Source organism: Amblyomma maculatum, chromosome 1 (genome assembly GCF_055883805.1).
Source record: "Amblyomma maculatum isolate TAMU_Amacu chromosome 1, ASM5588380v1, whole genome shotgun sequence".
Lineage (NCBI taxonomy): Eukaryota > Metazoa > Arthropoda > Arachnida > Ixodida > Ixodidae > Amblyomma > Amblyomma maculatum.
In genome coordinates this window covers 305,069,345-305,085,213 of record NC_139344.1, presented here as the reverse complement: position 1 = coordinate 305,085,213, position 15,869 = coordinate 305,069,345, and the positions used below count along the sequence as shown (strand labels likewise).

Genomic DNA, 15,869 nt, shown 5'->3' with positions numbered 1-15,869 from the left:
ATTCTTCCAGCTGGTGTTTTCAATAAGAATTGAAGATCTGACAAGATTTGTTTTGCAAGTAGCCCTATTTACTTTCGCAGTGCTTTTGGATACTGACTTAATGCGGTTCACACGAAGAAAACAAAAATCGGGATGTGGTCACAGAAGATAACAGGCCAACCTTTGCTTGAGGAGACATGTGACACAACCATCCAAAAGAGAAGCTGTAACTCTAGTTGGTAGAGATATAGCATTTGTGCAACCATAGGTCGCGATAATATTATTGAATTCACGTGTGCTGCAATCATCATGCATTAGGTTAATGTTAACATTGCCCATTATTATAAAAAGTAACCGAAAATTGGCAAGATTCAAGATAAACTTTCAAGAAACTTAAAAAATGCATTTTTTTTCTGCAGGAGGTCGGTATATCACAACCAAAATGACGTTGGACAATGATACGGCTAAATGCTCTAAATTGATCTGTCACTGAAAGGTATATAGTACCGCAATCTCTCTCGATCGGGCGAATGAGCCCATGATGCCTGAATTCTTGAACTGCAAACGATCATCTTGAGATTTTGACCAGGTTTCAGTAAAAAAAAACACATAAAACTGCAGGTTTTAATGACACAAGAAACTCAAGAGTCACGCTTGTTCTTCATACTAGTACGGGCGTTAATATGTATTCCAGGGAATCTTTCTATGGAAGTGACAAACTTGTTAAAGCATAGTGTATCACAGTGAATGCAGTGGAGTGGGCAGTCCGTGTCAAACGAGCTGTCAAAACGTCACCATTCATTCAGTCATTTTACCCAGATCAGATCATGCAAAGATTTGATTGTGTCAGATGATTCATCCCTTTGTGTGAAAATTTTGCACCCATTCGTCCATAAAAATTTTTACAAGAAATAGTCGCTCCCAGCAGTTGTTTGTTAGCATAGATCAAGTGTTCATTGACATAGATACGCCCGCTGTCTGTGTCTGTGAAACCACGTTCCTTATTAGATAGCTGCTGCTTTCTCGCCTTAGAAAGAAATGCATGGCGCTTATCTCAGCGCACAAAGCAGACGATGTTGGTTTAATTCTTCTGGCTATATATTCTGTGACACGCGTCAATGTTAGTGACAGAAACTTGTTCATTGATGACCTCGCCGATTTTCTCGACCACTTCGCTGATTTCAACATCTGACATTACACCCTTAAGTTCTGGTAGTTTAAGCGGCCATATTGCTCAAGTTCTTTAATCTTTTGAGCCAAGCGTTTGTTTTAACTCTCGGATTTTCATTGCGGCTTACCAGGTCACTAAGCTCTATCCTTAGCTCCTTTAACCCCGCCGGGGTGGCACAGTGGTTACGGCGCTCGACTACTGTTCCCAAGGTTGCGGGATCGAATCCCGGCCTCGGCGGCAACTTTTCAATGGAGGTGAAAAGCAAGGCGCCCGTGTGCTGTGCGATGTCAGTGCACGTTAAAGAACCCCAGGTGGTCGAAATTTCCGGAGTCCTCCACTACGGCGTCTCTCATAGCCTTAGTTGCTTTGGGACGTTAAACCCCTCAAACCAAACCAAACCAAACCTTAGCTCCTTTATTTCAGTGGTAATGACTTCCATATTGTCACAAGTGTTGCTGCAAAACTTTACGCTATCTTTGATAGAATGCAGTTCAGTTGTCATCTCACATTTGAAATCGCCAATGCCTTTTCGATTTCTTTATCTTTCAACATGGCACAAAATGACAGAAAAGCCGCTACACAAAGAATCGAGTTTAGTAGCAGTGCGCAACGAATTATGGGCTAAGCAACAAAAGGTTCTATCGCTCACCTGCAAAAAGCACAAGGGATAAGTGACTTGCTTTCTGATTGTGCACCGCTACCATACTGCTGCAGACACAGGAATGCTGTCTGTTTTTAAGGCAGCAGAAGACAGTTGTCAAATGGCGATCAGACGCAGATCATGCACCGGAATCGCAGAAGTCTGCTGTAGCCGGGCAGAAAGGGTTAGGTGTCGCAGTCCGAGGCAACTCCAGCGCTTTGCAAAGTATAGGTGTTTGACACTGCAAAAAGCAGAAGGGATAAGCGACTTGCTTTCCGATTATGCACTGCTACCATACTGCTGCAGACACAGGAATGCTGTCTGTTTTTAAGGCAGCAGAAGACAGTTGTCACATGGCGATCAGACACAGATCATGCACCGGAACCGCGAAGTCTGCTGTAGCCGGGCAGAAAGGGTTAGGCGTCACAGTCCAAGGCAACTCCAGCACATGTTGCAAAGTATAGGTGTTTGACACTGCAAAAAGCAGAAGGGATAAGCGACTTTCTTTCTGATTGTGCACCGCTACCCTACTGCTGCAGACACAGGAATGCTGCCTGTTTTTAAGGCAGCAGAAGACAGTTGTCAAATGGCGATCAGACGCAGATCATGCACCGGAATCGCAGAAGTCTGCTGTAGCCGGGCAGAAAGGGTTAGGTGTCGCAGTCCGAGGCAACTCCAGCGCTTTGCAAAGTATAGGTGTTTGACACTGCAAAAAGCAGAAGGGATAAGCGGCTTGCTTTCCGATTGTGCACCGCTATCATACTACTGCAGACACAGGAATGCTGTCTGTTTTTAAGGCAGCAGAAGACAGTTGTCGCCATCACATGGCGATCAGATGCAGATCATGTACCGGAACCGCAGAAGTCTGCTGTAGCCGGGCAGAAAGGGTTAGGTGTCGCAGTTCGAGGTAACTCCAGCACTTTGCAAAGTATAGGTGTTTGACACTGCAAAAAGCAGAAGGGATAAGCGACTTTCTTTCTGATTGTGCACCGTTACCATACTGCTGCAGACACAGGAATGCTGTCTGTTTTTAAGGCAGCAGAAGACAGTTGTCAAATGGCGATCAGACGCAGATCATGCACCGGAATCGCAGAAGTCTGCTGTAGCCGGGCACAAAGGGTTAGGTGTCGCAGTCCGAGGCAACTCCAGCGCTTTGCAAAGTATAGGTGTTTGACACTGCAAAAAGCAGAAGGGATAAGCGGCTTGCTTTCCGATTGTGCACCGCTATCATACTACTGCAGACACAGGAATGCTGTCTGTTTTTAAGGCAGCAGAAGACAGTTGTCGCCATCACATGGCGATCAGATGCAGATCATGTACCGGAACCGCAGAAGTCTGCTGTAGCCGGGCAGAAAGGGTTAGGTGTCGCAGTTCGAGGTAACTCCAGCACTTTGCAAAGTATAGGTGTTTGACACTGCAAAAAGCAGAAGGGATAAGCGACTTTCTTTCTGATTGTGCACCGTTACCATACTGCTGCAGACACAGGAATGCTGTCTGTTTTTAAGGCAGCAGAAGACAGTTGTCAAATGGCGATCAGACGCAGATCATGCACCGGAATCGCAGAAGTCTGCTGTAGCCGGGCACAAAGGGTTAGGTGTCGCAGTCCGAGGCAACTCCAGCGCTTTGCAAAGTATAGGTGTTTGACACTGCAAAAAGCAGAAGGGATAAGCGGCTTGCTTTCCGATTGTGCACCGCTATCATACTACTGCAGACACAGGAATGCTGTCTGTTTTTAAGGCAGCAGAAGACAGTTGTCGCCATCACATGGCGATCAGATGCAGATCATGTACCGGAACCGCAGAAGTCTGCTGTAGCCGGGCAGAAAGGGTTAGGTGTCGCAGTTCGAGGTAACTCCAGCACTTTGCAAAGTATAGGTGTTTGACACTGCAAAAAGCAGAAGGGATAAGCGACTTTCTTTCTGATTGTGCACCGTTACCATACTGCTGCAGACACAGGAATGCTGTCTGTTTTTAAGGCAGCAGAAGACAGTTGTCAAATGGCGATCAGACGCAGATCATGCACCGGAATCGCAGAAGTCTGCTGTAGCCGGGCACAAAGGGTTAGGTGTCGCAGTCCGAGGCAACTCCAGCGCTTTGCAAAGTATAGGTGTTTGACACTGCAAAAAGCAGAAGGGATAAGCGGCTTGCTTTCCGATTGTGCACCGCTATCATACTACTGCAGACACAGGAATGCTGTCTGTTTTTAAGGCAGCAGAAGACAGTTGTCGCCATCACATGGCGATCAGATGCAGATCATGTACCGGAACCGCAGAAGTCTGCTGTAGCCGGGCAGAAAGGGTTAGGTGTCGCAGTTCGAGGTAACTCCAGCACTTTGCAAAGTATAGGTGTTTGACACTGCAAAAAGCAGAAGGGATAAGCGACTTTCTTTCTGATTGTGCACCGTTACCATACTGCTGCAGACACAGGAATGCTGCCTGTTTTTAAGGCAGCAGAAGACAGTTGTCAAATGGCGATCAGACGCAGATCATGCACCGGAATCGCAGAAGTCCCGGGCAGAAAGGGTTAGGCGTCACAGTCCAAGGCAACTCCAGCACATGTTGCAAAGTATAGGTGTTTGACACTGCAAAAAGCAGAAGGGATAAGCGACTTGCTTTCCGATTATGCACTGCTACCATACTACTGCAGACACAGGAATGCTGTCTGTTTCTAACCCATTCGCTTCCGCTGCTTCATCCACGTTCCGCGCGCTGCCATCCGCGACATGTTTTGGGGCGTGCGGCGCGACCGAGGTCGCTGCAAAAAAATCGCAATAACTTGCGCTAGAAAAGTGACAGCATAAAAAAAAATTGTTTTATTTTGCTCTCAAGACACGCACGTATGTTTGGAATCAGAAATTCTTTCGAGTATGGTAAATCTTAAAACACTCTGGCATGTGAAGTGCGACGTTGCATTTTTCACATTCCTAACGGCTTTCACTTCTCTTCCCTTGTGCTTTGCAGACCACACATCTTCGAGATGGATTTTCTTTCACAGCATTGGGAAGTATCTGGCGAGGAAAATGCGCCCACTCAGAAGCTTCTAGCCGCAACGGTGATGGAGCAACAGCTGGTTTTCCTCTGCGCTGATATCCTGGCAAAACAGTTTCTTCGACGATCTGTTCGACGAGGTCCACCTTCCAATCTGCGTAGCACATTCTTTTTCCAGTCGCTTTTTGAAACAAGATATAGCTGTTATAAACAGCTAAATCCATAACCTAAAAAAAAATGTTCCTGTATCCTTTGGCATATCGGCGCATTATGGGGAAGGAAGCCAGCTGTTGGTCATGGCGGTCAACGCCTCCCATGCCTTTATTATAGTCAAGCACGACACGAGGTTTTCGGATCGGTTGACCATCTTTTGTTTTTTTCCCCAAGTCACTGAAGTCTGCAGCAGCGTGGACAGTGGAAAGCATTGTCACTGGTTTCCTGTCCTGCCATTTTGTAGCCATAATGCCATGGGAAAAAACAGTGGAGCACTCGCCCCGCTGCAAGTTCAATTTCTTGAAATCTTTCGGCATTTGTTTGCGGTGCAATCTCACTGTACCAACAGCATTGGATCCTGAATCTTTTAAACGTAGAAACAGGGTTGGAGAACTATACCAATTGTCCACAAAAATGGTATGTCCATTTGGTAGGTACTCACTCGCAAGGTCAATAACAACGGCCTCGCTGCACAGCATCCCAGCTGTCGCAGGCGACTTGTCACTTTTTCCAGTATATATCGCAAATTTTAGGCAGTATCCACTGGTCGATTCGCAGATCTTGTAAAATTTTATGCCAAAGCGAGCTCTCTTCGACGGGTTGAACTGCACAAAGGAGAGTCGGCCTCGAAACTTCATGAGACTCTCATCCACTGCCAACTGCTCTTCTGGATAATAGGAACTGGAGAAACACTGACACTGAGTGGAGCTTCCACAGCTTATCCCCGTTGGCTTGGCCACTAATGTCTGAGAAATGCAGGTATTTACAAAGGGCTTGATAACGCTGCCTTGGCATCAGTGATGGGAAAAACGGTATGCTAATTACTGATCTGTGTGCCCAATATGACTGAATTGTGTTTTTTCTGACTTGGCTCATAAGTACACAGACTGCGAAGAAAACCTTCATCTCACCTGGTGCTGTGGGAAACCAAGAAGGATCAGGAGCTGAAGCCTGTTTCAGAACAGCAAATGCTTTCGTTTCATCGGCGATCATCTGCCAGAAGTCTTCGCCGATCAAGCCGTTGAACGACGTCAAAGCTGTCGGGTTCGCAGAGAGGGCTAAATGAAGAGTTCTTTTCATTCCTGGATTCCCACTGAACAAACGTTTTTCCACTTTTTCGTCGCTGTCATTCGGATTCCACTTCCAGTCTTCTAACTTCGATGCTTTTGCAGGCGGCGCGCAGTCGACATCTGACGAGTTTGACTCGGCGTCAGAGCCTAAATCCTCTTCGGACGAGTCACTTTCGCAATCACTACTTTGCAGGTCATCTCTAACTACAGTGTTGTCACTGTCGTCATCATCACTCGCAAATAGAAGCGATTCAATCTCTGCCTCCGTGAGAGGCTTGCCTCGTCGCGTCGCCATGATCGACTAAAAAGCGCGGGCTTGAAAAACACTTTTCTCCTTGTAAATATTTGAGAATCTTGCAGACAACTATCTCCATCTGGTGTAAAAACTAGTAAGCAAAAACCAGGAAAACTTTCCTGAGGCGCCATCTCTTATTTATCGCGATAACTAGCGGTTTTCCGTCAAACAGCGATTCGCCGTCTTTTGCCACTTCGGCCCTTTCACCACCGGACGGCGAATCGCCGTCATTTGATGCGAATGGGTTAAGGCAGCAGATGACAGTTGTCACATGGCGATCAGATGCAGATCATGCACCGGAACCGCAGAAGTCTGCTGTAGCGGGGCAGAAAGGGTTAGGTGTCGCAGTCCAAGGCAACTCCAGTACATGTTGCAAAGTATAGGTGTTAAAAAGCAGAAGGGATAAGAGACTTGCTTTCCGATTATGCACTGCTACCGTACTACTGCAGACACAGGAATGCTGTCTCTATTTAAGGCAGCAGATGACAGTTGTCACATGGCGATCAGACGCAGATCATGCACCGGAACCGCAGAAATTTGCTGTAGCCGGGCAGAAAGGGGTAGGTGTCGCAGTGCAAGGCAACTCCAGACTTTGCAAAGTATAGGTGTTTGACACTGCAAAAAGCAGAAGGGATAAGCGACTTGCTTTCAGATTATGCACTGCTACCATACTACTGCAGACACAGGAATGCTGTCTGTATTTAAGGCAGCAGATGACAGTTGTCACATGGCGATCAGACGCAGATCATGCACCGGAACCGCAGAAATTTGCTGTAGCTGGGCAGAAAGGGGTAGGTGTCGCAGTGCAAGGCAACTCCAGACTTTGCAAAGTATAGGTGTTTGACACTGCAAAAAGCAGAAGGGATAAGCGACTTGCTTTCAGATTATGCACTGCTACCATACTACTGCAGACACAGGAATGCTGTCTGTTTTTAAGGCAGCAGATGACAGTTGTCACATGGCGATCAGACGCAGATCATGCACCTGAACCGCAGAAGTCTGCTGTAGCCGGGCAGAAAGGGTTAGGTGTCGCAGTCCAAGGCAACTCCAGACTTTGCAAAGTATAGGTGTTTGACACTGCAAAAAGCAGAAGGGATAAGTGACTTGTTTTCAGATTATGCACTGCTACCATACTACTGCAGACACAGGAATGCTGTCTGTATTTAAGGCAGCAGATGACAGTTGTCACATGGTGATCAGACACAGATCATGCACTGGAACTGCAGTAGTCTGCTGTAGCCGGGCAGAAAGGGTTAGGTGTCGCAGTCCAAGGCAACTTCAGACTTTGCAAAGTATAGGTGTTTGAAACTGCAAAAAGCAGAAGGGATAAGCGACTTGCTTTCAGATTATGCACTGCTACCATACTACTGCAGACACAGGAATGCTGTCTGTTTTTAAGGCAGCAGATGACATACCAAGATACTTTGTTGGGCGAGTTGGTACTGATTCATTATTATATAACAGCGCTTGTACTGTGTTTTTCTTGTCCTTTGTCTTCGTGTTCGCGTTGTTTATATTAATAATGAAGCAGATGACAGTTGTCACATGGCGATCAGACGCAGATCATGCACCGGAACTGCAGTAGTCTGCTGTAGCCGGGCAGAAAGGGTTAGGTGTCGCAGTCCAAGGCAACTCCAGCACTTAGCGAAGTATAGGTGTTTGACACTGCAAATAGCAGAAAGGATAAGCGGCTTGCTTTCCGATTGTGCACCACTGCTATACACTCAGATGAAACTCTTTTCTTATTAGTTTTGCATTTCCTGTAACTGTAAGAATGAGTAGATTCTAAGCATATACCAAATATTTTGCGTATATGCATAGATATGGTCTTAAGCTGACCTCGCCGAAATCTTTCCCGGGAAGACCACTTATATATATTTGCTTCTAAATTTTCTTGTTCGAAACTCTAGTACACCATGGCTTAGAGGATACAAAAGCAAGCAATCTTAAGTCGACATGCTGCAGGTCATTATCATCAGCCATACTATACCCACTGCAGGGCGAAGGCCTCTCCCATATTTCTCCACTTTACCCGGTTCTGTGCTAGCTGCATCCACTTGACCCCTGCGAACTTCTTAACCTCATCCACCCACCTAACTTCCTGCTGCCCCCTGCTACGCTGTCCTTCTCTTGGAATCCAGTTTGTTACCCTAAGTGACCATCGGTTATCCTCTCTTCGCCCTACATGTCCTGCCCATGCCCATTTCTTCTTCAATATTTCTGCTAGAATGTCGGTAACTTGAGTTATTTTTCTGACCCACTCTTCACGCTTCCTATCTCTTAATGTTACCCCTACCATTTTTCGTTCCATAGCCCTCTGGGTTGTCCTCAACTTAAGTGGAACTCTCTTGGTTAGCCTCCACGTTTCAGCCCCATTGGTGAGTACCGGTAAGATGCAACTGTTGTATACATTCCTCTTGAGCGATACCGGTAAGCTGCTAGTCATAATCTGCGAGTGCTTGCCAAATGCGCTCCATCCAAATCTTATTCTTCTTGTTATTTCCTTTTCATGGTCCGGATCTGCGGTTACTACCTGTCCTAAGTAGACATATTCGCCTACTACTTCCAGTACTTCGCTTCCTAATGTAAACTGCTGTTCCTTCCCGAGGCTGTTGAACATTATCTTAGTCTTGTGGATGTTGATTTTCAAGCCTACCTTTCTACTTTTCCTGTCTAGGTCATCATTCATTATTTGCAGTTCATCCCCCGAGTTGCTAAGCAAGGCAATGTCATCAGCAAATCGCAGATTACTGCGGTATTCTCCATCTACCCTTATCCCTAACTGCTCCCATTCCGAGTCTCTGAATACTTCCTCTAAGCAAGCTGTGAATAGTCCTGGGGAGATTGCATCTCCTTACCTGACACCTTTCTTTATGGGAATTTTGTTACTTTCTTTATGAAGAACTATTGTTGCTGTGCAGCCACTATATATATCTTCCAGCACTTTCACGTACGGCTCTTCTACCCCCTGATTACGCAATGCCTGCATTACCGCCGATGTTTCAACTGAGTCAAATGTTTTTTCGTAATCAATGCATGCTATGTATAAGGGCTGGTTATATTCCAAGCATTTTTCTATCACCTGATTGATGGTATGGATATGATCGATAGTCGAGTACCGTTTCCGAAAACCTGCTTGATCCTTTGCTTGATTGCAGTCTAAGGTTGTCCTGATTCTATTAGTGATTACCTTAGTAAATACCTTATATGTAACAGACAGTAGGCTGATTGGTCTGTAACTTTTAAGGTCTTTAGAGTCCCCTTTCTTATGAATGAGGATAATGTTTGCATTCTTCCATGGTTCCGGTACTGTTGATGACACCAGGCACTGTGTATACATTGTAGCCAGTTTTTCTAGCACGATATCCCCCCCGTCCTTTAGCAAATCTGTAGTTATCTGATCCTCTCAAGCCGATTTCCCCCTTTTCATAGTTTTGTAATGCTTTCTTGACCTCGTCCTTCATCACTGGTGGAACGTCTTGACTGTTTTTCCCTGCTGCTAATCTCGTTACGGTCCTGACTACTTTGGCTACTGTAGAGATCTGTATAGAACTCGTCGGCTACTTTGACTATTTTGTCCATATTCATGATGACGTTGCCCGCCTTGTCCCTTATCGCATACATCTGGTTTTTGCCTATGCCCAATTTCTTCTTTACTGCTTTAAGGCTTCCCCCGTTCTTTACAGCATGCTCAATTTTCTCCATGTTATACTTTCCTATATCGACCACCGTGCGCTTATTGATTAGCTTTGATATCTCGGCCAATTCAATCTGGTCTGTTGGATTGGAAGCTTTCATACTCTGGTGTTTCTTAATCAAATCTTTCGTCTCCTTAGACAGCTTACCGGTGTCCTCTTTAACTATCCTACCGCCTACTTCTACCGCACACCGAGTAATGATATCTCTGAAATTATTGTTCATTGCTTCTAGGGTAATGTCGCCATCCTCGGTTAGAGCTGAATATCTATTCTGTAGCAAGATCCCGAATTCTTCTGCCCTCCCCCTCATGGCTAATTCGTTGATGGGTTTCTTTCTTACTAATCTGTTGCGTTCCTTCTTCAGATTTAGGCTAATTCGGGACCTCACCATCCTGTGGTCACTGCATCGCACTTTCTCGATTACCTCTACTTCTTGCACAATGGCGGGGGTTGAACGCATTATGAAGTCAATTTCATTTTTAGTCTCCCTGTTAGGGCTTTTCCATGTCCATTTCCGGTTCTTCCGTTTGCTGAAGAAGGTATGCATGATTCTTAAGTTATTGCGCTCTGCAAACTCAACTAGTAACCCCCCCCTGCTATTCCTAGAACCAATGCCATAGTCACCTACCGCCTGGTCTCCTGCCTGCTTTTTCCCTACCTTGGCATTGAAGTCACCCATTAGTACAGTATACTGCGTCTTTACTTTTCACATTGCCGATTCTACATCTTCGTAGAAGCTTTCAATTGCCTGGTCATCATAACTATATGTGGGTGCATAGGCCTGTACAACCTTCAGTTTATACCGCTTATTAAGCCTAATTACGACGACTGCCACCCTCTCATTAATACTATAGAATTCATCTATATTACCCGCTATATACTTATTGACAAGGAAACCTACTCCTAGTTGTTTCCTCTCTGGTAAGCCTCGATAACACAGTACATTCCCATCCTTCAGTACAGTATATGCCTCATTCGGCCTCCTAACCTCACTAAGCCCTATGACATCCCATTTCATACCCTCTAGTTCCTCTAACAGCACTGCTAAACTAGCTTCACTAGCTAGGGTTCTAACGTTAAACATTGCCAGGGTCAGTTTCCAATGGCGGCCTGTCCAGCGGAGCCAGAAATTCTTAGCACCCCCCGCTGCGTTACAGGTCTGACCGCCGCCGTGATCAGTTGTTCCGCAGCCGCTGGTGACTAGGGGTTGGGGTTTCATGGAGCTTATCATGAGAGGTTGCGGCCAACTACTGCACCAGGGTGGCCAACTCCTGTTCTGGTGAGGGAGTGCGTTGCCGGAGGTGTCACCGGCATCAGGTCGCACCCCAAACCTGTTTATGCAATTCCATCGACATGCGGATTTTTTTTTAAATCCGGTGGAGAATTGCGCGGCACCGGAATTTGAACCCCCGCTCCTCTTGCATGCGAGGCGGATGTTCTACCGCTACGCCACCGCTGCAACTGCTGCATGTAGTATGTGCTTTTTTTTTTCTTCCTTACCATAATGGTGGGTGGCATGTTTATTTTTGCTTAACCTCAGCTGCCATTTTTGAGTGTTTGACTTGTGATGCCAAAATGAGTGTTCCATTTTCTGCTCAGGAAGTATTGTTTGTTGGAAAGATTTGTGTTCTTGTTATATTTAGTTAGCTCCGAGAATGCACAGATCTTAAAAAGTGAATATGATCATTTTCAGGAATGACACGCTAAGTGTGGTGAGAATTTCGCAGCCTCAAAGCTGTTCTATGCAACCTTTCCTTTGAGGTCTAGTTTGCAAAAGAAAATTTCTCTTATTATTCCAATCAGACTCTGAGCGTACACATATGCAGGGATGTGTTACTGCTTCGCACTCTTGATCAATCACTATTTGATATCTGTATTGAATAGTGTAGCTCTAACTTAATTTTTTTGAGAACAGAAATTTTATTTAGACTGACACGTTTCTGCACGAAAGTTTCATTTAATTTTGCTTGCAATGGGGGCCATTCAACACTTATCTTAAATTTTGCTTTCAGAGCCAGTACCATTTGCTATAAACCGTCCAGCACACCTGCGAATGAAGTGCAATATCTTGAGTATCATCAGCATTGCTATCGTGAAGCATGGAAAGAAAGAAAAGGAGCCTTTAGCCACTTGGAAGCTATGCGGGGCAGCAACAGGTGATGCTTTATATATGTTACTATGTTGTGTACCTGTGTACTGCTAGTGGTACTTGAGTTTGCTTCAGTGCTGCTTGTTTTATTAGCTAGCCTTTAGTACCTTTCTTTATAGCTTCTTCTTTTCTTTAAGGCATAACATTTGTACAGTGCCTTTTAGCAGTCAAGCTGTCTCAGTGTACCTCTTTTTCATGAAACTGTGACGCAGTTATTCCTCCTAAGACCTGTTTACGTCTGTTATGACCATAAATCACAGTGTTTCCTTTTCGACCAGCTAGGGGAAGCTGCTGTGTAGCCGGTGGCTGCAGCATAAGTGAGTTCCTTTTCTTAAACAATAACATGCATCTAAAGGTTATGCGCTGCTTTTAAGAGAAAGTCTGTCGTTGTACACCAACTTTGCCATGCGCCTGAAAACAAGTTACCTCAACGTGTCTTGTTTTTGCTCCCACTAATTGCCTGGAATTGCTCAAGATTCGATATGGCTCGATCTGGAGCTGGAAAAAGCTCAGTTTGTTGCATTAGCAGAAGTAGAGCAGGAATGTAACCTGCGATGTGTTTACTAAAGTTGTGTGCGCATGACTTTTATGCAGCACAAGAGGCGATTTTTTTTGCTAAAGAGCTAAAGAGGACTTTCCCTGATTATTACCCACCTACGAGCTTCCTATAGCTAGATCATTGTTACTTCCATGCAGTGCTGGCTTATGCCAAAATTCAAAAATCCTGTTAGTATTACTATAAATTTCGAAAGCTCAATGTGAAATTAAATTAATCAGCATATATTGCCCATCCTGCAAGGATGTGACAGCTAGACTGCGGTTGAGATCTCTCTTACGGAGCTCTGACACACAATAACTGTGTGGGGAGCCCCACAAAAAGTATACTTGTTTTGATTTTCTGTTTTCGTAGATGCCATATCTATTACAAGGACGATATTGACATAGCTGAAATACAGGGGTTCATCATGAGATGGCGGCCATGAGTGATGACTGCAGGAAAGGCTGAGACATCAGGCTCTGTTGCTTTCTTGGGCGGCATCTGCACCTGTCTAATGTTTAGCACCTTGCCCTGATTTGCAACAATACCAGCGCTGTCTTTCGGAAACCCCACAGTCTTCAGCGACCAAAATAGAAATGCTGCTTCCCCTACATCGCCACCAGGTCGTCTAGTGAGTCTGGCATCCGGTCACAACTTCTGCACCTGATGTTACTGAATAAAAAAAATCTTGTTTACAATCTTGTTTGCTTTTTTTCAGTGTGTTTCTGCAATGAATTGCACAAACAGCTCTGCATGAAAATGTCTCCAAGCAATGAATTGACTAGGAAACATGGAACCAATATATAAACCTTGATTCTAACAATATGCATGCCAGTAGGTTGGCTTTCATGGATCACTGCCTTGTCGTGGCGGAGGGGCTTGCGAAACTCTATGAAGTCGTGAGCTCTGCTGTGTAGGGCCACCCAAGATAGACAGGTCACGGCAGAGAGTTCTGACAACATGTGATTCACTGGAGAAGGTAATGGCAACCCACTCCAGTATTTCCTGCCAAGAAAACCAGTCACAATAGCATTAATGGTATGGCGCCGGAAGATGAGCCCCCCAGGTTGGAAGGCGTCCCATGTGTTACTGGGGATGAAAAAAGGGCGATTCCTAGTAGCTCCAGGACGAATAAAGCGGCTGGGCTAAAGCCAAAAGGACGCTCAGTTGTGGATGTGTCGGGAAGCGACCCATAAATCCAATGTTGCAAGGAGATATATCACATAGCAACATCGAATGTAAGATCTGTGACGCAAGGTAAACTGGATGTCGTCAAGCGATAAATTGACAGATTGAGCATTGATATCTTGGGTATCAGTGAGCTCAAGTGGACCGGAATGGGAGAATTTAACTCCGGCGACCATTATGTCTTTTATTGTTTGCACGAATCCAAGAGAAGGAATGGGGTCGCTCTCATAGTAAACAGAAGAATGGGCAAAGCAGTGCTAGGGTACAACCCCAAAAATGACCGAATGATTTCAATTTGGATCCAAGGTTACCCTTTCAACATAACAGTTATCCAAGTCTATGCACCAACCCCTACTGCTGAAGAAGCTGACGTTGAGAGATCTATGCGGACCTGCAATGCCTTTTAGACCGCACTCCATTGTCAGACGTCCTTTTTCTCATAGGAGACTGGAATGCTAAGGTGGGGAGTGAAGAAATATCCGGAATTACAGGCAAGTTCAGTCTTGGTGAGCTAAATGAAGCTGGGCAGAGGCTAGTAGAGTTTTGTCAAGAAAACAACCTGACCATAGCGAATACTCGTTTTCAACAGCACAAGAGACGCCTGTATACGTGGACTTCACCGGATGGTCTGGTATAATCAGATCGATTATATTCTTTGCCGGCAGAGATGGAGAAGCGCTATACAAGCAGTATGAACAAGGCCTGGGGCCGATTGTGGCACCGATCATCAGCTTCTTGTTGCCAAATTTAAGCTTCGATTGAGGAAAACTCAGAAAACTAGAAGGCCTTTCAGGTATGATCTGGATCAAATTCCATCAGAATATGCTGTGGAAGTGAGGAATTGCTTTCAAGAATTAGATCTAGAAGACAGAGCCTGAAGAGATATGGACTGATGTTCGTGATATAATACAAGAAGTTGCTACTGAGGTAGTTCCAAAGCAAAAGAAATGCAAGAAAGCAAACTGGTTATCTGAAAAGGCTTTGCAAATAGCTGAGGAAAGGAGGATGGCAAAAGTTGGGGGAAAGAGAAAGATACAAGGTTCTCAATGCAGATTTTCAGAAAATAGCAAGGAGATAAGAATGGCTTCCTGAACATACAGTGCCAAGCAGTTGAGCCAATTAAGCAACACAAGAGCTCTGTATAAGGCAAAGATATCAAAGGAAGCTTCTGTGCTAAGCTGGGTGTGATAAAGGACAAACAAGGCAAGGACCTCACTGAAGCCTCAGAGATAAAGAAGAGGTGGCAGGAATACACAGAACTGTACAAAAAGGACCCGGATGTGCAAACCCCACATAAGACGGTTGTGATTACTGATCTCGAGCCGGGCATCCTGAAGAGTGAAGTTGAATGGGCCTTAGCCAGCCTTGCTAAGAACAAAGCTAGTGGAATTGATGACATTCCAGCTGAGTTGCTTCAAAACCTCAACCATGACACTGTTAACATTCTGCATACATTATGTCAGAAGATCTGGACAACCCTGCAGTGGCCACAGGATTGGAGGAGGTCAGTTTACATCCCCATTCTAAAAAAAGGCAGTGCCAAAGATTGTTCCAACTACCGCACGATCGTGCTTATTTCGCATGCTAGCAAGGTGATGTTGAAAATCCTCCAAGGTAGGCTGCAGCAGTATGTGGATCGAGAGCTTCCGGACGTGCAAGCTGGGTTTCGCAAGGTCAGAGGAACTAGAGACCAGATTGCCAACCTCCGCTGGATCATGGAAAAAGCAAGAGTTCCAGAAACCCATCTACTTCTGCTTTATTGATTATGCAAAAGCATTTGACTGCGTAGATCACAGCAGATTGTGGCAAGCTCTCCAAGAGATGGGAGTTCCAATTCACCTCATCATTCTCCTCAGGAACCTGTATGAAGGGCAAGAGGCCACAGTCAGAACTGGGCATGGTCTTACTGATTGGTTTCCGATTGAGAAAGGAGTGAGACAAG

The 15,869-nt window shown here is 45.3% G+C and overlaps 1 protein-coding gene across 8 annotated transcripts in view; it reads left to right on the top strand.

Moving 5' to 3' along the window:
* LOC146206983 (uncharacterized) overlaps window positions 1-13,411 on the top strand; it is a 229,459-nt gene extending 216,048 nt beyond the window's left edge. For 5 of the 8 annotated variants that reach the window (XR_014704394.1, XR_014704371.1, XR_014704298.1 and 2 more), the window contains 2 exons: window positions 12,065-12,208; window positions 13,112-13,411. The gene's annotated coding sequence lies outside the window, so the exon portion shown is untranslated. Of the gene's footprint in view, window positions 1-398; window positions 476-8,667; window positions 8,733-12,064; window positions 12,209-13,111 lie in introns of all 8 variants that reach the window. The other 3 variants (XR_014704343.1, XR_014704333.1, XR_014704321.1) reach the window with 2 other exon arrangements.
* Window positions 13,412-15,869: the final 2,458 nt, after the last annotated feature.